The sequence below is a fragment of the Coturnix japonica genome, chromosome 4, assembly GCF_001577835.2.
Source record: "Coturnix japonica isolate 7356 chromosome 4, Coturnix japonica 2.1, whole genome shotgun sequence".
Lineage (NCBI taxonomy): Eukaryota > Metazoa > Chordata > Aves > Galliformes > Phasianidae > Coturnix > Coturnix japonica.
In genome coordinates, this window is record NC_029519.1 from 41883173 (window position 1) to 41910157 (window position 26985).

At 41.0% G+C, this 26985-nt stretch overlaps 1 protein-coding gene across 1 annotated transcript in view; it reads left to right on the forward strand.

The window, feature by feature from the left end:
- Window positions 1-26985, forward strand: part of LOC107313496 — a 186099-nt gene that overhangs the window by 20140 nt on the left and 138974 nt on the right. The window contains exon 2 of the mRNA XM_015861819.2: window positions 902-980. The gene's annotated coding sequence lies outside the window, so the exon portion shown is untranslated. The remainder of the gene's footprint in view (window positions 1-901; window positions 981-26985) is intronic.

Sequence of the window (26985 nt, forward strand, 5' to 3'; positions counted from 1 at the left end):
CAGGTGTCAGGGTTGTTTCCCCAGAAAGGACAGGACAGTTGCTTCCTCGTAATTAGATTTCATTTGAAGAGTTTGAAAGAAGGAGAAAAAAAAAGAATCCCTTAGTCAAGTTGTCCTTTCTGTTAACCTGTTGGCTTCAATAGAGTTTGATATGATTAAGCAGAGACGTGCCAGCTTCCTTCCTTCTATGCTTCACACTGCTCAGTGTGTTTGCCAGGAGCTTGATTCATAGTGTAGCCTTTGTATAGGCACAGATGGAAATGAGCAGGTATTTTTCCCCCCCACTGATTTCAAGTTCCAGTCATTCAGCAAAGTCTTTGGGACTCAGCTGCGTTTTGTTTAAGGTAGAACCACACAGACGTGTTAAACATGCTTAAAGGTGTGTTACTGTACAGCTCATGGTGGGTGCAGTAGGCTAGTATGCTAGCTGTATTGGGAACACCCCAGTTACAGAGTCTCTTGATGGTCAAAAGACATATAGTTGTATGACATCAGAAAAACCTATGTAACAGAGGCAACACAGGTAAACAGGTGGTGGGAACAGATCACAGTGAATCATACTGAGGTTTCACTTCAGGGTATGTTTTAACATCATGGTGAGGATCTGGGTCAGTTACTTGGCCAGGTCTAAGCATGGCTATGGCCAAACTGGAATCAGATAAACCTATTACATACCTTTACTAGGAACTGAACCTAGTTAACGGTTTAGGCATTAAAACTGGTTTAATTGAGCCTCTAGGTCTATGAGCAGGTGTGTGGGTGGAGGCACAGATGAGGATGATTAGGACCATTAAGGGCACCTGTTAGTGCCCTAAGATTCAGCTTCAGTTAACATGCAAACTGTGAACTGCAAGTAGATAAAAGATGGCTTCTGTTTTGACTGTTTCTTATGTAATTGCAGATATTTTCATCATTTCTTCTGCTTTCTTCACTTAACTTGAATGGTGAAAACTTCTGAAATCAGTTCTGCAGGAATTAAGGTAGGTGAAAATATTTATTATTTGAATTTATCTGAACTGCTAAGGAGAAGCTTTTGTCTGTGTGGGTGGAATGGTCAGATCCTCACAGATGAGAAAGAGATTAGTGCCTGAGGACGAGTCATGTGTAGCAGGCAATGTAAAATTTTCACATGCAAACTCTTCATGCATCTGATCCGCAAGTAAAATATTTTACCTTCTCCTAATGGGTTCTAGGTTTCATCATGTGTAGAAATGGCATTTTGGAGCATTGAATCCTTTTTCTTAACATCTAAAGGCTGAATTAAATAATGCAACAGATTGCTGTTTTGAAAAAGTTTAGAAGCTCCTTGCATGCTGTATCACAGTGACCTTGTGCTATTGGTCTTGCAAGGGCAATCTGAAGCTGCTTCTTCCTCGTGCGCCTACCTCCCGTGGATATTGAAAGCTAAGAAATGTGAGCTTCCCTATTCTGGAAGCTGAGCTAGAAATACTGTGGCATGAGGGTTTCTTGAGAGGTTTCCAGCATGTCTTGTTTTGGATAAGCTGGACATATGGTAGGAACAGACTTTCGTGTTGTGTTTGACTAGTGTTTTTCCACTGATATTCACTGATAAATGCAGCAAGGGCAGAGGGATGTGAAAATAATTAAGGCAACAAATAAATATAATCTGCTTTTTCAGGGCTCAGGAGTTTGCTCTTGTCTCAGCAGAAGTTTTGAAGAAAGTTTCAAACTAGAATTACTGCTTTAGCTGGTGGTGTAGAGGTTGTTTTTTTGTGTTTTTTTTTTTTTTTTAACGGTACTGAGCGTGGGTTTCTGTCTGTCTCTGGTATTATTGCTAACCTTTGTGAATAGCTGCTTGTTGAGTGACTAGTGGAAGAGGACCTCATGATGCTGGGGAAGTTGGTTTTGGAGTCTGAAGAGAGTGGTATTGTCCAGAGAGGGGAATTAGAACATAGTGAGAAGATAGAGCCACTCAAGCCTTTGATCTTCTGAACATATAAGCATATTTAGCTTATCCATTACTTCTGTTTTGAGGGCCTGTGTCCTGCTTCCCGCTTTCATTTGGCACTGGGTCCTTTTTGTCTACTCAGTAGTAAAGCGTGTGCACAATGCTGATTTCATAACAGTCTGGGCCAGTGTTTCTGGTTAGGGACATTTGTTACCACCATCCTGGCTTGGAGCCATTTACACCAGATGAAGGCACTGCAGACTGAAATCCTAATCTTGCAAGCCTTTCTATGTGTTATGTGCTGAACAACTTAAGTTTAAAATGAATTAGCTCACTCCTCAATAGAAAGTTTTTCATCCCTATTACCTTCAGCCCTTCCTACCCTAGAGTCACTAGCAGTAACCAGCTTTTCATGGGCTACTGTAATCAGAGAACTGCAGAATGTCTCTGATAACAGCTTTCCACATGAGTAGTGGCAGAATTAATCACTTAGTAAGTTTTACTATTAAAATTCATTTATCAACTGCCTTTTGAGGATCCTACATTAGATGCCAAGAACTTGTGAGAATCTGGGTCATGTGAGGAGTTCCAGGTGCTTAGAAGAGGCGTAAAAGAAAGTAGCCAAACTTCACAGCTGGGCTGTCCTTACCAACTTAAAGGCTTGTTTGAATGTACCAAAAATTGCTTTAAAAAAGCCCAAACAAACATGTTTTCAAAAGAAGCAATCATATACTCCAGTCCCTTCTGTAGAAGAAAAAAAATTATTCACTCTCTGGGTTTCTGTTTGTTTTCCTTAGCAAACCTTGAAGCTGTATTAACTTTAAACAAGTAAGTGCTGCTCCCCTTCACAATTCTCTCCTTTGAAGCTATCTGAATTAATGTTTGTTGGGGGACCTGAGGAGGAAAGAGACAGAGCTGGGTCGTAGACATTCTCTTCACATCAGAAAGGTATACACTTTTATACCTGTGTTCCAGGGAGAAAACTACATATTGCTGTTCTATATAGCCTGGATCTCTCATTTATTCACAGAGGCATACCTATAAACTTAGCTTTAGTTCTCTGGGGAGGTTTTGGTGTACTGATTATGCATTTGATTCCCTGCATTAATCTTTGGAGCAGGTGAAACTATCACCCACGGAGGGCTTTTTGTATTCATTCAGTGTTTGGGAGCTGGAATGCTTTTCTTCCAGGACAGCCTGTATAGTTGGAGAACAGGGAAGAAGGGTGCAGTGGATAAGAAAGGATGGGATATTTCTTGCTGGGGGAATTTGACACATCTCTGTGAGAAAGATGCCAGATTAGATGAACCTTACAAGTTATCTTCAACTGTTTTTATTTGTTCTTAATTATTAATTGATAATTATAGCTAAGCCTTGTCCAAGTATGTAGATGAGAAACCAGGAACCTAGTGGGAAGTTCTGTTAGTCTTATTTTTAATAATACAGAAGCTAGTTGGGGCTAACTGGCCCAAAAGCTGTGTCTGGCTTAAGTAGACAAATGGGAGCTGGGTGCAGCCCAGTGGTGGTTGAGGAAACCCATTCCTTGTATGTGGATTTAAGTCCTCCCTCTTGCAAGAGCAGCTTTCAAGCCTGAGTATCCTGGCTGGATGGGAGGTGTTCAACAGTGAAGGGGCAATACACCTGGCTTTCAGCTCCTGCAACACAGCTTGGGACACAGCTAGGACTTCTGTACTGTTACTTCAGATCAGGCATGATTCCAGTGAAATCGAAGTCTAAGCAAGGCCAGACCAGACTTATTTTTGTGCACGGTATCTGCAAAGCATTCTGAGCTTTGAATCTGGACTTTCAGATCATGACAGCATCCTTGCTTGCAGTCTTGCATAGAGGAAAAGGATGCTTAAGGCAATACAGTGACCTACCTGATATTCAGAGGAATTTTTTAACTGTAGTCAGGGAGGGGATCGTCCAAGTTTCAACTGCTTGTTCCAAGTGTTACATGACTTTTTTTCTTCTTCTGGGCAGGTACTTTATATGTCACGCTTTGCCTTATAGCATAGGTTGTTTTCTACATGAGCATGCAGTTAGGAGACACTGAGGAGATGTCATGCATATCTGCTTTCACCATTGCTTGGAGAACTCTGCTCTCTAAGAGCCTGTGGTGAAACAGAACTTGGAGGGTTTGTTGCCTCCTTCTGCCTTCTCTTGGCTGCAAAGTTAAGCTTGTAAAGTGATCTCTCAGCCTGAGGGGATTCTCTCTGCCATACTTCTGAGTCCCTTGCACTTGGTGTGCCCAGGTGGAAGAGGAAGGGCGTAGCTTAGGAACTCTGCTCTAGAAGAATTCTGATGCTTCAAGCATCAGACATCTGTATATTTCCGTTTGCCTTACGTTAAGCTAAATATTGCATCCATTGGTTCATTAGGAACCTTTCTGTAGATCTTGCTATACATTAGATCAATTGATGATTTCTGGGTGAAGAAATACTTTAAGCGCTTGCTTGGCACTTGAGTCATTTTCTCAGGATGAATGCACTTGGAAAGAGCCTTTTTAGGAAGGGTTTTTAGCATTTGGGAACGCTGTTTGCTGGCTGAGATGTGGGGCCTTAGCTGTATTGCTCCTTGTGAATGAAAAAGGTCATTTAGATCTGCCCCTGAGGATCCTATCCAGCCTGCTATTGCCATCTGTTTTAATAGAAGCTGGGAATTTAAATATCTATGTGGATCAGTTTGTAATTCCTTTGTGCATCAATATCCATCTGTTTATCTGTAGCGTCAATGACCATTTTCTAACCCTTCTAGGCTAATAAACATTGAGTGAACATTGCAGACATTTGAGAGATGGAGGAGAGAGTGATGTACAGAAGATAACTACTTGAATTCATGTTTTATTTTGATCCCTATAGTAATCATAATGTTGACTAATCATCATAGATTGTGCGTCTACTTACTATTTACTGATGTGTAGTATGAAATAATAGGGGGATTTTTGCTGCTGCAGTGCTCCTTTTCCTTCATTTTTGCTAAGGTAGTATCATTTTTGGGGCATGGACTGTCTCTACCTTATGTGTCTGATTCACAGTAATAGGTCACTAAGTTCCAGTTCAGAGAAGCAACGTAACAGAACTGAAACCAGCCATGTGAGTCAGAGTATATTATTAACACTTTTCTGGTTTGAGGGGCTGTGCAGCGAATGCATTAGGCACTGGAGAGAGATAATAGGAAATGCACTGGCATTTTCAAAACAATGCAGTAAGCACTTAGAACTTGCCGAAACCATTAGAGGACTGTGGTTGATTTTAAGTGAAACTTTTCCAAATGTCTGTTACGCATATAAGGAAATTTAAAGTTGTTATATTCTGTTGTACTCATAATGGCACTTCAGACACAGAGCTTGGATTTCCACAGGTATGTAGGTGTTTAAAAATGTAAAGAAGCATCGTGAGACAACTTCAGAACTGCTGAAAATCCTGCTGGGAATATCTTACTCATAGGAGTAGACACATGTTTGAAAGGGTAGTGCTGATGAGTTGCATGCTAACAGTATTGCTGTTTCTCCTGTGCTCTTAGTCCATACCCTCTCTCTGGGGTATGAGTATTTTGCAATATCAGGCAAGAGAGAAGCAATGTTTAAGTGAGGAAATATTACCAGTGAAATTGCTGTCATTGTGAGGGAGATTGAAAAGCAGCAGAGGTAAAACAAAGCACTGGTGAGTGAGATAAGAGAAGCCTCTTAATAATTTGTGATTCTTATTGCTTGAAGCTGCAGGTCTTTAGGAGATTGTTTCCAAACCAGAGGTCATCCAGTAGGGCTGAAAGGGGATTTTTTTTTTAACTCTCACTTTTGGATCTGAATGGGGAACTGTGTGTCACCATGGGAAGTTCATATGAATTTGCTCTACAGGAGCTGTGGCTTAAAGAGTGGTTGAGGAGTATATTGTATTCATCTGTTATGCTTTCCTTACCCTGACATCAGACGCTATAAACAAGATTTGTTTAGGGCAGCATCTCTCAGTCTTGTTGAACTGAAAAGCAATACAAGCTCTCTGAAAAAGATCCTGTGTGCTCTTAAAACACCAGTTTTTCTTTACAAGCAATTATATATTGGGCCACATCTTGGGTGTGTGCTTACTCCTTTCATTTCCATACTTTTTATTTGCTCATGTGCACTTCTAAAACTTTTGGCTGTTGTTTCGTGTGCTGTTTTACAACAAGCTGTTTTAGTGTGTGAGATTTAGGGCTGGGTTTAACCATGCAGTTGATTTCCAGAGAGCTCTGAGTGATTCAAGCTGGCTTCTGTGTACAACTACTGACCATTATGGGTGTCCTTATCTACTATGAAGTTCTGTAAAAAGGAACTTAAGCCTTAACTGCACTCTTTTCCTGAAGGTCAGCCATAGCAACTAAGGAGCTAAGAGAATAGTTGATGAGACTTCTTGAGTTGAGCACTAATGTATCTGGTGCAGGCAGTGAACTAGGTACTTCTCATCGGGGCTGTACAGAGATGCCCTGCATTGGGGTGAGGAAGCTACAGTTTAGGTTTCATAAAAACTGATTTTCTTTTGCTGTCACACAGGAACATTGTGTCAGTTCTTACTGTCCAAATTGGCTGGTTTTGTGGTTGCTGTTTTTTCTCCTCCCATGGATACTGTCACTCTTTCACTTACGCTTCAATATCACTTCAGATTTTGAAACCTGAAAGAGTCATTTTATATTAACTTCTGACAAGAAATGACAGGTTTCCTGTTGACTTCAAGCACTGGGATTTTGTCCATTTATTTTTTAATGTACACTAGAAGAGCCAGAATTTAATAGCATGTTCTAGAGTAAACCAAAGCAAAATATTTGTGCCAGATTTTATTGAGAGGGAGGCTCAAGAAGCTGGTTACTTAGTTGAGAGTAATCCAGCAATGAGGCTGATGTTTGGATGCAGGTTCTGCAAGCTATAAGCTTTCTCTTGTCTGAAAGGCCTCTCTGTCTTGCTCTGCCTAAGTGCAGATCTTTTCTTGTCTCAGGCTGAAGAGGAGTTAAGATAAAGGTATTTTGCGTAGGGATGAGCATGGGACAAGGGGAGTAGTGCTTGATGCCTTGGGAAGGTGGGAGTTCATTGCAGAGACTCACTGGAGACTTTAATTTTACCTTGAATCTGATGCTTGTTCTTGTAATAAGGGCAGGCAACATCCACTATTTAGAAGTGTGTGAAGCGAGGAATGCTTTCCAAATCACTGTGCTTAGTTCAGTTTCAGGTACAGTTGGAAGGTTATGCTGGCAACATTACTAAAATTACAAAGATGGCTCTAATGATAATATGTAGCTAAATAGCAGCTAAAATGTGCCTAGCTTATTTAACAGAGCTGTGATTTGGTACATTAAGGGTTTAGATTTTTCTTTTAAAATGAAGTTATTTTGTTTCTGGAATTAAATCAGAGAAAAAAGGCAGTGAAAAGAGTAGCTCTGGGGTTCATAGAAATTTGATAATAACCTGAAAACATTGTTTGCAGGCAGGTATGTCTACCCCCTGACTAACCAGCTCAAGATGGAATAAGTCCCTCTGGCTGGTGATGCTTATCTTTCTGATCCAGCCCTATCAGCAGAAGGGAGACTCTGGATTTTTAAAGTTGCTCTTTGAATAACATGATTAGATGCCTGTTCCACCATCAACTTTCTTGGCCAAAACTACATCACTGAAAAGACTGTACTCTGAGTTGAAAAGAATCCCAACTGCCATTAGAGCTGACTAGCTATTCTGCTGTTGTTTCCAGTGTTAGAGGGAATGTTCGCATTGAAATAATGAAGTTACCCTCTCTGGTAGGTGTCATTTTATGTGGAAGTTCTTGCATGTTAAAACACATGTGATCTGGAAAATCAAAAGGCGTTCTTGTGCTGAAAATATGTAAAGGTGAAATGTGGAGCAGTATATTCAATTAGGAATTTTAAAAGAAAGTTCCTTAGAATTTTTAAGTAATTAACTTTTGATTCTTGTAGCTATTCTGCAGCTCAACACATTTAAAATCATTTATTAAGCAAATGTGAGTAACATAATCAGGAAAAGAAGATAAACAAGCGCCTTTAGGGATTTTATAATTTAAGTGGGAAGTTGAAAAGCAAGATGAGTTTCAATTTAAAAGAAATTAATATTGTCTAAGTAAATGTAATAGTAATGGACAAATCTGTTTGAGATTTAATCTTAAAGGACAGATTAATGATGAAAAATCCTTAATTGATGATATGGAACTGAGTAGAAAATTACTGATGTGTCCTTTCATTAGTCTCTAATGCTTGATTTATTATTACTTTACATATAAAAATATAATCAGAAGACTGTAAATAAGCTAGATTGCAACCTTTTGAATTCATGTGAAATTTGTATAGCTGCAGGTTAGCGCAGCACTAATCTCTGATGCAGAGGGATCTGTACTGACCTCCAAAGGTTAATTTATTCAGCAGGTTGTGCATTGGATGCGCTGAAGTCAGAATGGCACCTATCTGGCTATGGCCTGCTTCTGACTCTGAATTACAGTGGCAATGTGGCCCCTGTCTGCCTGCACTATCAATGCTGTGCCCACAAGATCTGAACGTTGCCTGAGGCTGTCATGTGCCCATGCCAGAAGCTGTAGGGCAAGCACTGAGGCTGCTGCTGTTATAACCATGATGGGTGACAACATTGTCTTAGATCAAGCTATTTCTTCTTGGCCCTGAATGGGAATATAATTATGCCAGAGTGATGGTTTTCAGACTGCTATTCTTGCCTAGATAAATGTTGTCTAACAGCTGGACAGAGAAAGAACAGAGTAACTAATGCTTAGGGGATGAAGACATCTCTAGCAAAGGCAGTCCTGAGTGGTATGTGCTTTCCAGAAAATGCAGTGTGGGTGAGGCTTTGTGTTAGTATCAGCACTTTGGTTAGTGCTAGGAAGGTGTAATGTAGGTAAGACATTTAATCTACATGAGAGAGATAGGGATGTAGGAAGGTCTGCTTTGGGCCTCTCAGGGTCAGGTTTGGATTTGAACCAATGTGTGCAATAATATTACACAAAGTCTCTGAGTATTTGTGGAGTAGTGATTTTAAGTGGTTGGCAATAGTCTGGAGAACAACAGATGCTAACAGTGGTAGGACACAAATAATACTATTTGTGACAGGTAGTCGATTTCTTTGTCAAATCCTCAATAAAAGGATGAGAAATGAAGCTATCTCAGTAGCATTTGGGAAGGGAGTGAAGCTTTCATTTTTTTTTTTAAAGCAAAAGAAAGAAAAAGCTCTTGATCAGAAGAAATAAATAACCTTTAAAAGTGTAATCGTGGGTTAATCCAGCTTTATTTAGAAGGAAGGAAAAGTGCGATGAGGCCAAAGCTTGGAAGCAAGATACAATTTGTGTCCTGGTGAAAGGGAGAACAGTTCAGGGAAGAACATCACTGACCGTCTTGAAACGTACAAGGAATAAGCAAGCACTGAGGTTACAGACTAATTGGTGAGTTCACAGATGAAACATCAGGGAGTACAGGGGACTGCCAAGAGTCATTCTGGGTTAGACCTTGAGGAAAGATTGATGCCGGTAGTCTAAGCTTCACCCTTTTCTAAATAAAAGGAGAACAAAGATAGTGATGCTATTGAGGCAGGAGATAAATTTCAGGTTGCCTGATATTCTGCCTCATTATTTTTAATAATGATGTTGAACTAAAGCAAATATTTTAGATGATAATGAATCGGCACAAAGTAAATGCCCGTGCTGGAGGAGGAAATCAGACTATGGGATTTTTACATACACTGACTGAAGGTAAAGGGTGAGCTGATTAGCTCTGTAAAAACCCTGAACATCTGGCTCATGAAACTGCCAACACAGAATCAGATTTTTATTTTTAACAAATTTCTCTATTTGCCTAGAGAATAGCTGAAAAGATATTGAAATTTAAGCAGAAGGAGGCTGAAGAGTTCTCTGGAGAGCCACAGACCTCTGAGTGTGACCTTAGTGGCAGTTAAGATTTCAGAGCATATTTTGGAGGAAAATGTAATTAGAGACCTGAAAATGCAAGTTAGGGAAATAAAAACAAGGATAACTAGAATCCATGGTGAGCGAAGATCCATTATAACGTTGCAGTGGGTGACACTAGATGGAAGTCAGGCAGAATTGAGTTTGGACTTAGGCCCGGAGGACATCTTGCTGTATGTGCAGACACTGCATTTAAAGTTTGGGATGGCAGATTTCAGGAATAAATGCTCAGTTCTGACCACAGTGTATGCAAACAGATTTAGTGGCTCTCTGGCACCTGCAGTGCTTCTGCAGGATGAGACTTCACAGCTGCTGTTAAAGAGGAGGAAAGAGCAGGGCTGGTTGAAAGCCAGAATTTCTCTTGTGCGAGGAAATCCAAAGCCCTAACAGACTTCATTCCCTTTCAAAGCAAACTGAAGGTTTTTTGGTTTTTTTTGTTTGGTTGGCCTCACTTCCCTCTGTAGCAATCCTCTAGAATCCCAAATTCCATCAGAAATTCATAAGACAGCAGTTTTTTCTTAAAAAACAAAACAACTTGGTTTTTTAAAAAAAGACTTGGGTTTTTATATAGTTAGTCATGAGACAGGCTTTGGCTTCAGCTCTATCCCCACTAGGCATTGCTTGTAGTTTCTGCAGGTAGTTCTGGGGGTCAAACCACTAGGGTTTCTGTGAATTGGATGAGCTAGTTCTGCTGAAAGACACAAGGATTTGTAAGATTTTCTACGAGCAACCCCTAAATGTATCTAACTCCTTGTATATCTCTGGCAAGGCTAGGCTAGTCATACATAAACTTTGGCTGGAAGCTGAAAGGAAGTTCTTGAACTTCTGAGGACCAGGAACAGATGTCAGTTTTCCTGTGGGGGATATTAAGTCTTAGTCATTCAAGCAATGACATGATTTCCTTTTGCTACATCCTAGTCATCTTATGGTGTCATTCAACTCCTGGTATTTTTCCCAAGGAGTAGATAACCACATGGTTGATGGGGTTCTACTGGAATCACAGTAGTGGAATCACTATTTTTCTCACATCCTTCAGAAAGCAGTATTAGAAAGTACAGTCCCTGAGAAGACCAAGTGCATCCCACGTGGTACACAATGGCTGCATTATGAATTTGGATATACCCTCAGCAGGTTGGGGCCTACTCTGGAGACCCATCACTTCCTTCAGAAAGAGTGGGAATGTTTCTTCAGAAACTTCTTGATATGGATCCAAACCAGTGCCCTTGACAAAAGAAGAAATTACAGACTGTCTTCCCATAATAGTGTGTACCACCATGTCGTTGATTGCTTCTCCATTACCTCTAGCAGCTTCCCCTGATTAGAAGTTAATTGTTTCTTTCTTGTCAAAATCCTTGATTATCCATGCTGATTTAGTTAATGAAGAAGAACAAAAGCTGAGTTTCTTGTTGGTTCCTCTGATTCCTGAAACTAAGTTAGGTGTACATCTGTCTTCCTCATGTCTACTCTGTAATAATAAAAGTTAGATAGGTGTCTTTCATCCAACTACAGGTGGGTGATACAAGCTCTGACTACAGATTCAACTCTCATTTATGGAACCTGCCATGTCTTGGTGCTGAGCCAACAAAATCAAATGTGAGAATGAGATTCAACTTTGATACAGCAATTCTCATTTGAAACTAAAATTGTATACTGGCAATCACTTTTGATTAGAATGATTATTGTAGCACTGGGAAATGATCTGTGCAGATGCCAGGTAGCATGACTATAATCTTGATGTTCCTCCTGCTCTCCTACGTGTCTCTGCTGCACGTGGTTTCTGAGAGCCTTGAATGCAGCCTGGCTCACCAATAGAAAAGCAGCTGTCAGGTGGTTCAGAGCAGTGTATTTGCAGCATATGGTCTGGAGTGGCACCTTTTAGATCTTGCTCAGCAGTCCCGAATGGTAGAGCAAACAAGTCACACAGAGTCAGCAGTCTGGACTAGGGATGTTTAAGGTCACTGCACAGCATTACAGATGGACACCATTAAAAAGTCAATTGGAGCCTTGCTTTGCTGCCAATGTTGCAGTCAGGGTGGGAGTTTTCTACTCTTGACAGCATCACTGTCCTTGCCAGATGAGGGGTGTGATCTTTCATGGCTGCTTGTGGTGCTTGCTTGGGGCAATTCTGGAGCAGCTGACTGGTCTCTAGAGCAGCTCTGGCCAGAGATTCAAGGAAGAGAAAGATCTGAAATGGGGAAAAGAGTAAGGTTTCTTGTGAGCTGCATCTTGTTCAAGCGTTGCTGTGTGTGCTTCAACTGAGATTTATACATTCTGACAGTGTTTCAAATGTGAGTTTTCAGAGCCAGAGGTAGGACTACTTTTTTTTTCCTCCTCTCTCCTTTTTCTTCCTCTTTTCTTAATAGACATATTTTGCTGCTCTCAGACTGTGATGATGTTTTAATCTATGGCCCTTTCCCAGTTGATTGCTGAAATTCCTGGTTGACATTTAAAATGCAGAGTTGGTGTTCTTTTGACAAGCACAGTTTGAAATCTCTGTATAATAAAAGCCCAGCTCAAAGTTCTGCAGATAAATGCAAATCTGTATGAAAAAGGGACTTAGGACTATTTGATTTGTATTATCTGTATTGTCTCTTTAACTTAAAAGAACACTGTGGAGATGGTATTCAAAACAACTTTTGCTCTCTGTAAAATGTGTGGACTTATTTTCTTCTGCATCAGGAGTTCACTGTTGGGTGAGAAAAGGCACTGTATGCATTCACTGAGCATGGAGTAAATTAATAATGGCAATTAGTATTAATGCTTCTGCTGAGAAAATGAAGCAGCTCACACCATGGTGTCTGGACTCAGCGGTTGCAAAGAGAAGCTATGTCTGCCCAATTGAATGCAACATTTTTATGGAGTGTGGTGTCACAGGGCTCTGTGAGCACTGGCCCATGTCTGAAGTGCAAACTCTCAGTAAGATTTCCTTCTTCAGTTGGGGCTCTCCTATTCTTGCTGTAAATTCTTTTACATCTAATATTAATGCTGAACTCGTGGTTGCCTTAGAGTTAAGCATTCATTTAGATTTTAGTCTTCTTCAGCTGCCTATTGACGTGGTTTAAAAGGAGCTCCATTTCTTGGAACTTCAACTCTACCGTTAAATTTGCTTGAAAAGGAGGCATGAAATCTGGAGTGTCAGGCAGACTGCTTCAAAACAGGATCTGCTCTGAAAATTAGAGTAAGGAATAAAGAAGCACACACGCTTCTTAAAAATGTCACAGTAAAATATGTGTGAGGTAACCTTTGGGGGTTTCTAGTTTAATCAGTCTATGCCAAACCAACAAAGGTTGCTGAAGTCCTTTCCAGTGAAGTGCTGCAAAACTCCAAGGATGGAGTTGGCACCACTTTCCTGGGTGCCCGTTCCAAGGCTGCACTGCTCTTTGTATCAATTTTTTTTTTTCCTTCTATCCAACTTGCTTCCCTTCTCCCCCAGAGTATATCCTAGTGTCTTCACCTTTTCTTTATTCCCCTGCTTCCCTTGCCTCTTATGTGGCCCTGCTCAGTACTGTCACACATCCTTTGATTTTTGGGCTGAGACCAGAGGCCCTTTGTGAATGACAGAAAGCTGCACATGCTGGCTGGTTGAGTGGCAGCTACCTGCTAACCAGCCAACCGCATGCTGCTGCTTTGAGTGGGAAGAGGTTGAATCTAGTCTGCTTTTCCATTAGTACATTTTAACCTCTCTCTATCACCCAGATACTGCTTTTATTTTTGACTAGCTGTAGAGTGTCTGTCACTGCCAAACCTCTGTCAATGCTAAAAGGTCAGAGTGGGAAAGAACTGAGAGTCTGATGGGCGAAAGGACAGCTGGACTGACATGCACAATGGAAATCAAGCTGAAAGTTAGGTCAGATTGTTCTACTACTTCTGGCATCATAGTTTTTGCTAGCGATGAAAGGGCAGGTGGTTGGTTCTCTCACTGGCATCTGGGAAGGTGCACACATTTGATGAGATTGTGGTCTTGACCCTTCATGTCAGCACTGTGCAGGGAGTCAGGGATCCCAGCAAATGAGTGTGACACACTTTGTGTATTAGGAAAGGAAGCCTAGCAACTGAGAGCACTGTACTGGCTTTGATCATCAACACCAGTTCCTCCTGGTGAGTTCCTCAGCAGAACTGTCTGACAGGAGGCCACCAGCCAAGGCTGGTTGTCATGGGAGTGCTCCAACTGACAGCTGGAGTCATTCTGCTCTGCTAATTGTGATTTTAAACTGCACTGATAAGCCTGACAGATGGTATCTGGCTCCAGAAGGCCCCAATCCATCGCTGGCTTAGATCAAATTCAAAGGAGATCTGGTGTTTGATGATGCCAAGAATGGCAGAAGCTTAGTTCTCCAGGGGTAATCTAGGTTGGTGGTTTCTTTTTTTTTTTTTTTTTTTTTTTTTCTTTTTTTTGGAGGCCAGAAAGACTAGCAGCTGGCACCATGTGTTACCAGAAGATACTGTTGGCTTGCATGCCTAGACACAGCTTGCTTACATCATGCTGTGCTGGGGCTTGGTACCCTCTAATGTGCCTTTGACAAGCTGCAGATGTGAAAATGGGCAGCCAGTAATGATTAGGTGACTAATTTGACTTCCTGGCCACTAGGCCAAGCTGTCTTGGGCTGAACAAGCATCTTATGGTTTCCAGGGTAGCTTTATTATCTAGTCTTTATAATGAAGTTCACTGCCTTCTCTGTGTTCAGTCTGCTGTGGTTGGCCTGTTTCAGAGTTATGTTAGTAGATGAAAGGGTTGGTTGTGGTTTATTTTTTCTTTTTTAATGGAACTGTAGCATTTCTGGGGGGATAAATGGAGTCTGGCTTGGAACATTGCTTCTGTAGCGTGCCTGGTACAACCGTCATGCTCCTATCACTTCTGGGGGAAGAATTCATGCTTTTCACCTCTGTTTATTCTACACTCCAGTCACTATCTACTGATTGTTGCTGTGGACCTGAGCATGGCACTCTTCTGTGCTTTGGGAAAGATGGGCAGCTGTCTGATGAGGCACATCACTCTGCATACTCGTTTACTAATGCAAAGGGACATCCTACCAGAGTGGAGCCATCTGCCTCCCTTCTGCAGCAGCTATCTCAGCTGGAGACCTGTCTAAGAGCATGACACTGGTTTGAGTATTATCTAAATGTTGCCCAGATTGCTGCTGGTGGCTGCACATCTCTGCAGTCTACCCTCCCCTGGTTAGAAAGCCTTGGTAAGAAGAAGCCAAATTGGACAAAGCTCCTGTGCCATTGCATGCAATTCCTGTTTGCACAGCTTAACCCCTATTAGAGTTCTTCATAGGGCTATGTTCTTAGCAAGGTTTCTGCACCTTATGATACTAGTTGAGGTGGCTCTAAGCATGCTACTGCTAGTGGCCTCCTACCAGCACACTTTTAACATAACTGAACATACCAGATTGTGACTGTGTGGATCTTTGATGCAGTGAGAATTTAGCTGCTTTTTGGCTCTTGTTTTGTTAGCTTTCAATGTAGTTATTGCTTTATAGATAATTTTGTGCTAAGCTTTTACTGTCTGTAGACCCTACATAGAGGAGTCTGAAGAGTTTCTGGCCTTTATTTACTGAGCTTAGACCAACAACCTGATCAGATGTGGTAGACTAAGAGTGTCTTGTAATGCAGGAATAAAATTAAATGCTTACTCATGAAAAATACAAAGCTGTGTTCCAGTATCACTTTCCTTCCTGTACAAATGAAGTCATCTCTGTTTTATCCAAAAGTGTGCATGGATCAGAGTCCTACTGTGACCTCTGTCACTTCTGAGAGGCTGGTGTACGAAAATGTTTACAACAGGGTACAACATTGCCACCCTCCCCCTCTCCCAGTGGGTTTTCCACTCTTCCCGGGTGTGATGCTTCCTGAAAAAATTTTGGGATCATTTTCCAGGAACTTTTCTTGTCAGAAACACAGAGATGTGCTAGAATTATCTGATCTCTCTGCTTACCAGTCCAACATGCAGTCACCTAGCTCCATGTGCCATTAGCAGTGGACCAATAAAGACCCTTCTCAAGGTCATTTAGAGCCCAGCCCACTGGGAAGAATCTGACAAGAGCAGAATGTTATGGTAACCTATTCAGTAAATGGTTATGTTCTGCTCTTTGTCATCTGCAGTTGATACCACACACTGCTTTATGAAACATGGTTGTGCTGCGGTAGATACTTAACAAAGCTGAAACTAACAAATACCATAAAACTGTATGGGAGAGGAAGCATTGTCTTAGGAGGTCTTGCATTTTTTTAAGGAATAAATTTTATGTGTAAGTGTAGCCCACCAAAACAGCTTTTCTGCAGGAAACTAGAAACCTGGCAGATGTGCTAATGGTATCTGATGGATGCAACATTGATTGTAACAGATCAAGGTAAGAGGGGGGCTTAGAATTAGAACTGAAGCAGCGATGGCTAGAATGTGCCAAGCAATTTTGTGCTTGCCAGTGATGTTTTTCCTTTCCTTATTGTTCAGATGCATACTGAAACTGGCTATTTAGTTTAATGTTCTGTGTTGAATATGATGTTTCTCATCTTGCATGATATTTCAGTAATGGTGTGTAAACTAATAGCACCTAGAATCCCAGCCAGAACAGTAATCTTATCCAAACAGTCCCTGCCCTGAACCAGTGCTCATCTAGTTAGGCAGGGCTGGAGCAGCAAATGACAGTAGAGCTATTAGCACATCTGAAGTGTCAGAAACAGTAAAGGAATTCTACACAGGTTACTTATGCTTTTAACAAGAAAAGGTGCAAGATCAAGCTTACCTCTGGTAACATGTTGGTACAATGGATTCATTTGGCCCTTGTAGCACCAAGATGCCCTTGTGGAAAATGAAGAGGAGAAAATCATCAACAGGCATTTGACAGTGTGTTGCAATGTCATCAAGCTCTTAAAATTCTTCCACTGAGAAAATTCCTGAACTGGCCCTGAAACACCAGGGAGTTGGAGAGCTCTCAATCGTTACGCTTTGCAACCTTCCCCTTTGAAACCTCTTTCTCTTTTTGGAATGAAAGAGAAAATTCTCAAGCTTTGCTCTGGGGGCTGATACCCACACAAACTCTACAGGGGGATTAATGTCTCCAGCTTCAGCTGATTTGAGGCATCCTGTGTAGATCCTCTTCCCCAGGAGGGGGACAGATGCTGTTTTTTCCAGAGTGCAATTAATTCCCCTAATTTATTCCCCTAATTTACATGCTGCTTCTAATATGGGACAAATGATCCTCTGAACTGCCCTCTTTCTCAAGATTATTTCTGCACTCAGTGGGACAAATGTTTCCTGCACGCAGTTCATCTCACTGGTATGAGACAGTCAGGTGAGAACAGGATAAGCTCTTCCAAAACATCCTGTCATGAAAATTATGACAACAGAAATGAAATTGAGGGAATTAGCAAATCTAAGGCTCTGTACTTGAGAACTGCCCTCTTGTAAAACTTCTCATTTTTGAAAGTAAAGTTTACTGGACTACAGGTCTTTCATAATTGATTTATAGCAGTTTTTTTCTATTACTTCAAATAACAGTATCTCCAAGGTTTTGGATAAAGAAACTACTGCTGTTAAATCTAGCTATTTTTTTCCAATGAAAAGATGCTCTTGGCTTTCTATGATGCAATTCTGCAAAGACAAACACACCTCCTTAATTTCATTTTTGAGTACAGTCTCATTAAAATCTCATTACTAGTGGGCCTCAGAGTTTAGAGAATCAGGCCATTAAAGGTGCTTGCATGTTGCTAATTAGTAGTAGCAGCTAATAATACCTTTTTATTTTAATCTAAAGCCTTGTCAGGGCTTACAGCAAAATGAAAAATCAATTATATGAAAACCATGTATAACTAATGAAGAAGTCCTTGTTCTTTCTTGTGTAAATATCACTCAGTCTGGAGGGACTACTTACAGTGCTGTCTGTTGCTTAATTCATCAGCATTAAAACTAAGAAAAGATTTTCTGTTATATACTGCATTCTGCTCTCAGCCAGGCACATTTTGCAGGCACAGCTTGCTCCTCTAACAGGGAATCAAGTAGTTGTATGTTCTTAAAGCAGCAGTGGAATTCCCTTGAGTTTTCTCTCTATATCTTTGGGTTTTCTTTACTCACACTTCAGATATTGCCAGAAAAAATAGTGGCAATGCAATTACTGTCTTCCTTAAGTGCCCTTCATCTTCTTGTTATTGATGCATCCCTGTGTGTTGGCACTGCCTGCCCCTTTAGAACCAGGTTGGATGGGAACACCAGCTGCCTTCCTGTGTTCCACTGAGAAGACAGTGAGCAGGGTTTGTCAGCAGGGAGTAAGAACAGACACAATTTAAAGCTTTGCAGCAGACCAGGCAAGAATCAGCACTTTTACAGTGACTGTTGGAGGGTTTCCTTCTTGTCCTTGTTCACACATCTCCCAGGGATGCAAAAGACATGACGATGCTCCTGGCTTTCTTCCGTGGTAGAGCAGGGCTGTACCTATCATACACTAATTCAGGTTGGAAGAGACTTCCAAAATCACCAAGTCATCAACCTGACTCACGGAGTCCCGTTACCAAACCATGGCCCTCAGTGCCGTGTAAGTGCATCTCTTAAATATAACTACACAGATGCAGATTCCACTGCTGACCTGGGCAGCCTGTTCCAGTGCTTGACTGCCTTTTCTGTGACTAAATTCTTCCAGCCATCCAATCTGAACCTCACTTGGCCCAACCTGGGATTTTCCCTTCCTAGGAACTTCCTAGTCACTTAGTACTGGAGGAAAAGAGGCTGACACTTTTTTTTTGTTGGAAGAAGGCTGTGATTAACTTCTGGGACAGCTGACCTCATTTCCTCATGCACAGAGAAGCTGTATGATGCTTGAGTGCTTATATCTGCACAAATCAAACCCTTCATCGCTATTTGTCAATGATGCAGCTATTGTCCACGGTGTTTTCCTGTGGAGACCATGCAAACAGTGCTTCCAGTTGATCTCTCTAACAACAATCCCAGGTCTAGACTGTCCATTTCTAGATTGTGAGTCCAGCCTCCTGGACCTCAGAGCAAACAGCTTTCAGACTTCCCTCCAGCATATGTCACACAGTGCATTGGCTTGACCTAGTAAGTCATTTGTATGTTTAAAGTTCCCTACTCTTACTGTCTGTCTTCCTCCTTATCGTTGAGGATTTGTACTATGAATTTTTACAGTCTCTCCTGCCTCCCCTGGCAAACGGAGAAAAGCATTTCAACTAACCTAAGATGGTTTTGTCCCTCTCTGATGCAGTGACAGCCCTGCCACGGAAGTTGTGAGTTGTAAGAAGTTGTTACAAGGAGACAGGAACGCTAAGGATTGTCAAGACCAACTCTGGCAAAAGCCATTAATTCATTACATGTTGGTTACGTGTCACTCAAATTCTATGGAGACAGGCAGGTTCTTCTAGGGCCCTGTGGCATAATGCAGACTGGCCATAGGGCTATGCTATAATTAGAGCTCTGAAGTAATCTGTATGTAATAAGAATTGGTGTCATTTGTTTTCTACAATTTCTAGCAGTTAGCATAACTTATTGTTACATAGCTTTTCTACTCTTTACTATAGCTTTCTTATTTTCTGGAATTCTTAGTTACTTAGCCTTCCAGTATTTAAAAGGGGATTATAAAAAGGAGGGGAATTAACTTTTTACTTGGGTAGATAGTGACAGGACAAGGGGGAATGGTTTTAAGCTCAAGGAGGGAAAGTTTAGATTGGATGTTAGGGGAAAGTTCTTCTCAAATTGAGTGGTAAGGTGCTGGAACAGGCTGCCCAGAGGTGCTGTGAATGCCCCGTCCCTGGAGGTGTTCAAGGCCAGGCTGGGTAGGACCCTGGGCAACTTGGTCTAGATCCAGATCTGGAGGTTGGGCTTGGAACTTGATGATCCTTAGATTTCCTTCCAACCCAAGCCATCCTGTGAGGATTCCAGCATATTGGGTCAAATTCTTAATAAATTTTAAATAATCAGCGTGTGATAGAATGATTAGCTAAACTGACTGTACAGAAAATTGCGTAGGTCATTCAGTTCTCAGAGGAAGAAATTGCAGTGGAGGTGTCTGTGATCACAGAGAGATCATGAAAGTTATCATCCAGCAACAGTGCTAATTTAAGTCCCAGAACCTGCTGCTGCTTGATTTTTATAGACAACACTTTATGTGCTGTTACGCTTCCTTGCACCATAACAGGTGCCACTGTATCCTGGCAACCTAGCACCTGAGCTCTGATAATGCTGATAGGCTTAATCACAAAGCCAGTTGGAATCATGCCTGTTAATGGTTGTCCCTGCACCCTGGTGCTGGAAAGAGAAGCATCAGCCTGCTTACACGTTATGGCTCCTTGCCTTCTAATATATAGTGTTGGTTATGCTAACAACGTTACTGGGGGTTGGGAGTAGGGGATAGTAGACACACCTTGACATGTCACAGAGAGGTGGGAGCAGCAGTGTGTGGGCCATCCTATCTGTTAGAGCTGTGGAAGCTCACATTGCCATCTGCTGCTGCAGGATGCCAAAAGAATGTGGTGTGAAGGGGTTAAAACTGAGAAAATAGGCAGCCTCCAAAAAAACGAAAGCAGCGTGTCAGCAGCTCTCACAAGGAGAAACGTTTTGGGAAATAAACAAAAAGCAATTAAGAAAAGCAAATTGACATATTCGGCTAGATTCACAGAAAGGAAGGGAGAGATGTTGCTGTGCGTCTGGGCACTTTATGCAACAGCTCATCTGTTCCCCGTTTTTGTTTTTCTTTTTTTAAAGCAGAACAGCAGTGGTGTTATCTGTTGGTCAGTATTTAGGGGAAAGAGCCACAGGGAAAAAAAGCAATCATTGGAGATTGTCCCTGTAAACAATAAATATTTTTGTATTTATGCCATGTTTTAAGGCTCCTGCTTAATGTTTTACAGCCCAGGGAGATGATGTGTCCCCATCTAGCTTCCTGTCCTTTGCACACACTTTAGGGGCAGCCTAAAAACAGAATACAAAAGTATACTACAGCTAGTTACCTAACCTCACCCTCTATATCCCAGTTGTGCATCACTGTTAATCGGATACTGCCTCCATAGAGAAACTCTCAAGTTGCTTGTAAAGGTTTTCTGCTTCCTCTCCTCTGGATAGAATATGTTATATTGAGTTTCATGTCGCTTTTTCAGCTCTTGTCAGATGGCTTAATACTCATTAAATCACACTTAACTCAGCAAGTTCGGGGAAAATGAGATGGGGCTTTACTGGATGGAAATGATCAGCAGAAAACAATGTGTGGGGACAGTTAGATGATGTTCAAACCAAGTTGTGGTTTGATTAGTGGAGTGGCATTCAACATACAAGGATGAACAAGAGGCCTGGGCACATTAGACTAACTAGCATCTTAGCTCATCTCTGCAGTAATGCAGAGGGATTGCTCCGTGTTGAAGGTCATTGAATACTAAGTACTGTGAGGCTGGAGGTGGTGCTCTAGGTTTAGTTCTAGAACACAAACAAGATGATTAACACACAAGCCAACTCAAGCAGCTATAATCTGCATATGCAAGTATACTATGCCTTACTTTTCAGGGTCTTACCTATTATGTATGCTGTAGCCCTTGATCTTTAAATTTTTGATGGCAGTGGAAAAGTAGAACTGATTAACAACCTCATTATTTATTTCTGTTAGGAGTTTATGTAGTGGAAATATTTTAGCCTTGATTTCATAGCCTAATTTTGCTCTTAGTGTTTAAGCTGTTGTCTTTTTAGTACACTGAAGTGGAATGGGTTGCTTAGGGAGAAGTGATGGAGTCCCTGTCAGTGGAGGTAATTAGAAGATGTGAACTAACAGATGTGGCTTCACGACAGGACTTGGTAGGTCAGGTTGATTTTTAGACTTGGTGAACTTAAAGGCTTTTACCAAGCTAAATGATTCCATGATTCTATGACAAACATCTATTTCCAGGAAGTAAATGTGGACAGTGCGAGCGTACTCAGCATGTTGTGGCTGACCAAGTTAACTGTTGAGATTACTGAAAGAAAAGGCCTGGGCACCTACCATTTTTAATATCTGTGGAGATGTTGCACCCAGAGAAGGATTTCTTTCAAGTTTAGATGCTGTGTCCAGTCATAAATCTCACTCAGCCATAATGTCACTGAATTTAGTATCAAACCAGGTTGTGGTATTAAACTAAGTACCCAGACAGAAGAGACAAGATGGTGCCATCCTTTTCATTGTGCACAATGCTAATCTGGATCCACATAAGCATGTGTCATAAGTACCATCTTGACAACGCAGTTTGGGTTTCTGTGTAGTGTGATAATGAGCACAATTTGGAAGAGCTGCTTTATGAGGTGCAACTGTGTGCTGAAAACCACGGAGAAGAAACAGATGGATAATTTTTTTTTTTGTGCGTGTGTGAAACTGTCTTAGTGATGCCTTACCCACCTCATTCTTTGTTTGACTTTGTTTCAAATTACATTTACAACTGATAAGACTTTTCTGAAGTGATTGTCTGTATTTGCATGAATTCTGGGACTTTTAAACAGGCAAAAACAGATGTTTGAAGGGACAAGTGTCTGAAGACTTGTACCTCGGAGGGCTACAATGAGGGCAGGACAAGGAGATATTGTGTATACCATATGTATTATGTAATTTCTATATGACCCAAGACAATTTCTTCTCAGTCAGTGGGGCTTGAGCAAGTCAAGAGGTTGGAAGCCCATGTTACATACCATAGAGACAATGGACTGCTGGAAAGGCTAAATGTTTGTGTGTCTGTACAATACCATGTCCATAAAAACAAGCAGGCAAGAAAGATCATCAGTTTAGATAACAATATCCCCTTCTTGCCTGTGTGCAAGCCTGCTCCTGTTTAACTGACAGCCTCAGCATTTATTAACTGAAGTTGGTGTCACCTTTTTAGGCATACTGGGTTCAAAGTGACCTGCTGCCCAAAGTGCTTATTAAAAGTTTCTGTCCTGTCTTCCCTTTAGGCAGAGCTCACAAAGATCCTTTCCTATGTAGCTACTGTGGGCAATGCATGCTTTGAAAACAATAGCATGAAACATTCTCCCTGAAGCTGGAGAAGATAGTTACCCCTGGCAGGCTGACAAACAGAGTTCTGACACTTCTCCCAGCATTTCTTGATGTGGGAGCAAAGTCATTTTCCCTGACATGTCTCTGCTTGCTCCCATTGCTGGTCTCAGCATCTCAGTTAAGCACATGTCTAAACAGCCAAAATTTGCCATTCAGCAAAAGCATTTGACCTCTTGCTGATAGCTGTGTATGGGACAACATATATGACAGTCAAATTCCTGACTTTTTCCATTGCTGTTCCTTTTATTTTTTTTTTTTTCATCTCAGTGTACTACTTATTTATTGGTGTAGATCTATGACAAGTGCATTTTCCCACTATACCTCAGACCACATCAAAGGCAATCTAGGGTCTAGGTCCCACAAGTGTTAACTTGTATAGAAGTTGGTAACAGGAGACTTGATCAGCAAATGCTCCAATTACTTTAAGTACTTATTTAGGTTTCTAGCATATGCTTAATCTAATAGGAAGGTATTTTGGCACTGAAGTTACCCTTCAGTAGCTTCACATACCCAGTGGGGCTAATTGCAGAGGATGATACTATTCAAAACCATTGAGGCGGATGGGCCAGGTCTACAAAGGTGCTTGGTTGTGAGGACAGAAGCAGGTTCCTTGCTGTGGTAATTATAGATCCTGTTGCAGTTTGAGGTTGGCGCATTCTCCTTTGCTGATGTCTGTGCTGCTTTGTGGGGCTGTCCAGATTCGTGTGGTCTCTAGGTTTTATCTGACATTGCATTACAGAAAGTGGGATATTTAGAAAAGTCCTGCAGCCTAAAGGATTACAAGGGCAAATGGGCTACAAGTGAGCCCTCTGGAGAATAAAATAATAAAAATAGCAGGAGACAGCAAAACCTCGGCAGGCTGAAGAGTAGGTGAGTGTCTCTGACAAACCCTTGAGACCTTCCTCCACAGAGGCTCATGCTGGCTGTCCTTTCTAGTCAAGTAGACAGCTGGCAGCCCTAGTCCTCTCTGTCTCTTGTTTCTCTTCCTTTCTCATTTCCTCTTTTAATCTGGTGCAGAGAGCTAAGATGGTGCTAGCTGGGGCTTTTTAGCAGCCTGTGCATGCATGACAGTACCTTTTTCCCTAGGAATCAGTGTCGCAATGGTTAGTGAGAAATCAACTGTGTGGTACCTAACCTATCAATCAGCAGGAAACTGTTCTGGTCTTGCCCAAGTATATGTAAGAAATAAGTAGCTGAGCAGCAGTTGAAAAATGTTGGGTCTTCTTAGGTTTTGATACTCAAGTCCTACCTTCGTAATTTAAAAAAGCAAAACCAAACAAAAATAAACCAAGAACAAAAACCCCACCAAGTCGGATGGTTTGGAAGCCTTTTTGGAAGTGTTATCTTTTTGTTCCCCTTCAGCAGTAACCCTGTCACAAGCTCAGATGGGCAGAGAAGGCTATTGGTGGCAGGGAGCAGTGTTCCTTTGTGTTGGACTGGGCTGTAACCCCAACTGGAGGCAGCACTGGGAGAGCAGCGCTCCTGTTTTCTGATGTTTTCCTTCTGCTGTAACTTCAACCTCTGCTTGTTCAGAGATGTTGAAAGTCTGACCTGAACCTGAGAGGAGCAACCATAGAAAACAGAGATAGCAGTTTTTTGTGGATTCTTTTCTGGGTTAAAATATTTTTGGAGCAGTTTTACTGACTTCCTTTCCGAACAGTTCAGGATCACTTTATGAATCAGCTCTCAATAAGGGCTGACATCACCATAAAGTAATGAATTTAGATTATTTCTGTTTTTAATCTAATTCATTGATGCGTGTAGAGGTGACAGTGCAACAGCAAGCCCAATTAAACATGTAATGATCAATTGAAATCTTGTAGTAGCGTGGACAAATGGCGTGTTACGTGCTAACATCACTTGTTGAGTGGCTGTTGGCAGCAGGTGTGAGCTGGATGCTAAAATGTGGAGGATCCTGAGGGAGATGCATGCTTGTATGCTTGTGCAGCACATGCCCTCCTCTGGACACTTTAACTGTGAAGCGAGGGTGTTATTCCTAAATACAAATAAGGTCTAGATAATAGAAAAGTTATAAATCACCCAGATTTATAGATGCAAAGTACAGTGTTCATTAAGTACATTTCTTCATATTCTTTAAATATTAGTTTTCTGACATAAAGCCTATTAGCAGCTCCCTAGTAGTTTTAACGTGAGCTATCAAAACTGGTTAATTAAATAGTAACCATTTATTATTGTAATCACACAAATTTATAGTGAAGTGTTAATCTTTATCATATTGTAGGAAACATTTTAACAAGACATCACTTGAAGACTACAAGTATTTTAGCTAGTTTGATTTTACTTCTGCTTTACTGAAACAGAATGATGAAGGCATTGGAGCCGACAATGAATGTGACACACAAAATATTAAAACTACTGTCAGAAAGCAGAAAGGCCAGGTTGACTACTCTATATGACAAGCTCGTTACTGAGGATGGCCGCATTATGGGTGAACATGGCACAGTCCAACAGTTCCACAGCTCCTGAGCTAGTTCAGTACAGCAGGACTGTGCAAGCAATCAGTTCTCTCAGCAGTGATCAAAAGAATTTAGGTCTAAGATCATGGCAAGAAAGCCTCAAATAATAGCTTAGAATCAGACAAGGAATGAGAACACCTACAACACATTTTAGAAATATGCCCAGCTTTAAGCTGAAATGGGCCTTAAGGAACCCCTGGGCAGCAGTGTAGGTAGAGGCCCCAGCTGAGCAGTTTAAGGCAACAAGTTTGTTACTGCCCTAACATCCACCACATGAAGCTAGAAAACAATATTTTTTTTACAGGAATTTGACATGCAACTTCTCTAGTTTCTTCTGTATTTATTTATTTTTTTGTATATGCTTTTCTGAGTGTTCAGTTGTTTTTTATGCTTTATATGGAGCATAAACCAACTGCAAATTGCAAAGGTGCTCTAAGTACTGGTTTGTAAGTCCTTAGATCTAATGTCAAGCAGTCATCTGCAATGTCTCACATGAGGGCAGCTGTCTCCTGGACAATGTAATGATTAGACTGAGATATTCTAGTATTAAGCTTTTTTCCCATAAAGTTTTCAAAACTGTCTGACTTTGGATATTATGGAGAAGCTGCATAACAGCAAAAGATAACAAGTTTCCTTAATTCATGCTTCCCCTAAAGAAGGTGGTGTTTTTTTTTCTCTTAATCTCTTTAAGACTAACATTTAATCTGTGTTTGTCTTAGATATTTTTGCCTTAGTGTAAGACTTTCTAGAATAACTGCCTTAAATATTTATGTATGAACAGTGTGTTCTCTCTACATAAAAACACAGCAAATTGTTTTAGTTGTTTTACTACTCCACATTTATATTAATGCTAATCAGCGTATTAATCTGGCCACTGTTATGCATCTCCACAGCAAACTCAAAAAAGACAAGAAGAATGACTTCTTGTTATGTTATAAGCAAAACAGTGCATTCTCTTTAAAGACCACTTTAAATCTAAACATTTTTAATAAGCATTAAAGTCTGAAGAATGTTTTGAGAGTGGTATGGCTTTCAAATGAAACTAAAGAAGAAATTTCAGCTTCCAGAGGAAATATAAATGAGCACAGAATGAAAATCCGAGATTCCCACCATCAATTCATGTGTTGTGGTTTTGCAGTGTCTCTGTCAGTAGAACATAAAATCATAGAGTCCTTGGAGTTGGAAGGGATCTTAAGGAAGGTCATCTAGTTCAACTCCCCTTTGTGAACTGGGACATGCATGACTGCATCAGGTTGCCCAGGGCTTGATCCAGCCTCGCCTTGAAAGACTCCAGAGATGAGGCATCAGCCACATCTCTGGGCTACATGTTCCAGTGCCTCACCACCCTCACTATAATTACATATAGAGAAACTGAAGGTGCCATAGAGTTATCTGTGGAAGGGTGGAGTTATGAAAGATAAATCTAGCTTCAATAGTATTCCTTAACTTTCTTTCAATAAATTAAGGTATTCTTACATGTCAAATTATTTTTCAAAGTTCACTTATTACTGACTGAACAGTCTGGATAATAAAAGGTAAATGGGAAAAAAAACCACCTTGAATCGTTCTGTGGAATGATTCAAACCTGAAGCAGTGTATGATGTGATCTCCTGGGGGCACAGATGTTGCATGACTTGGTTGTG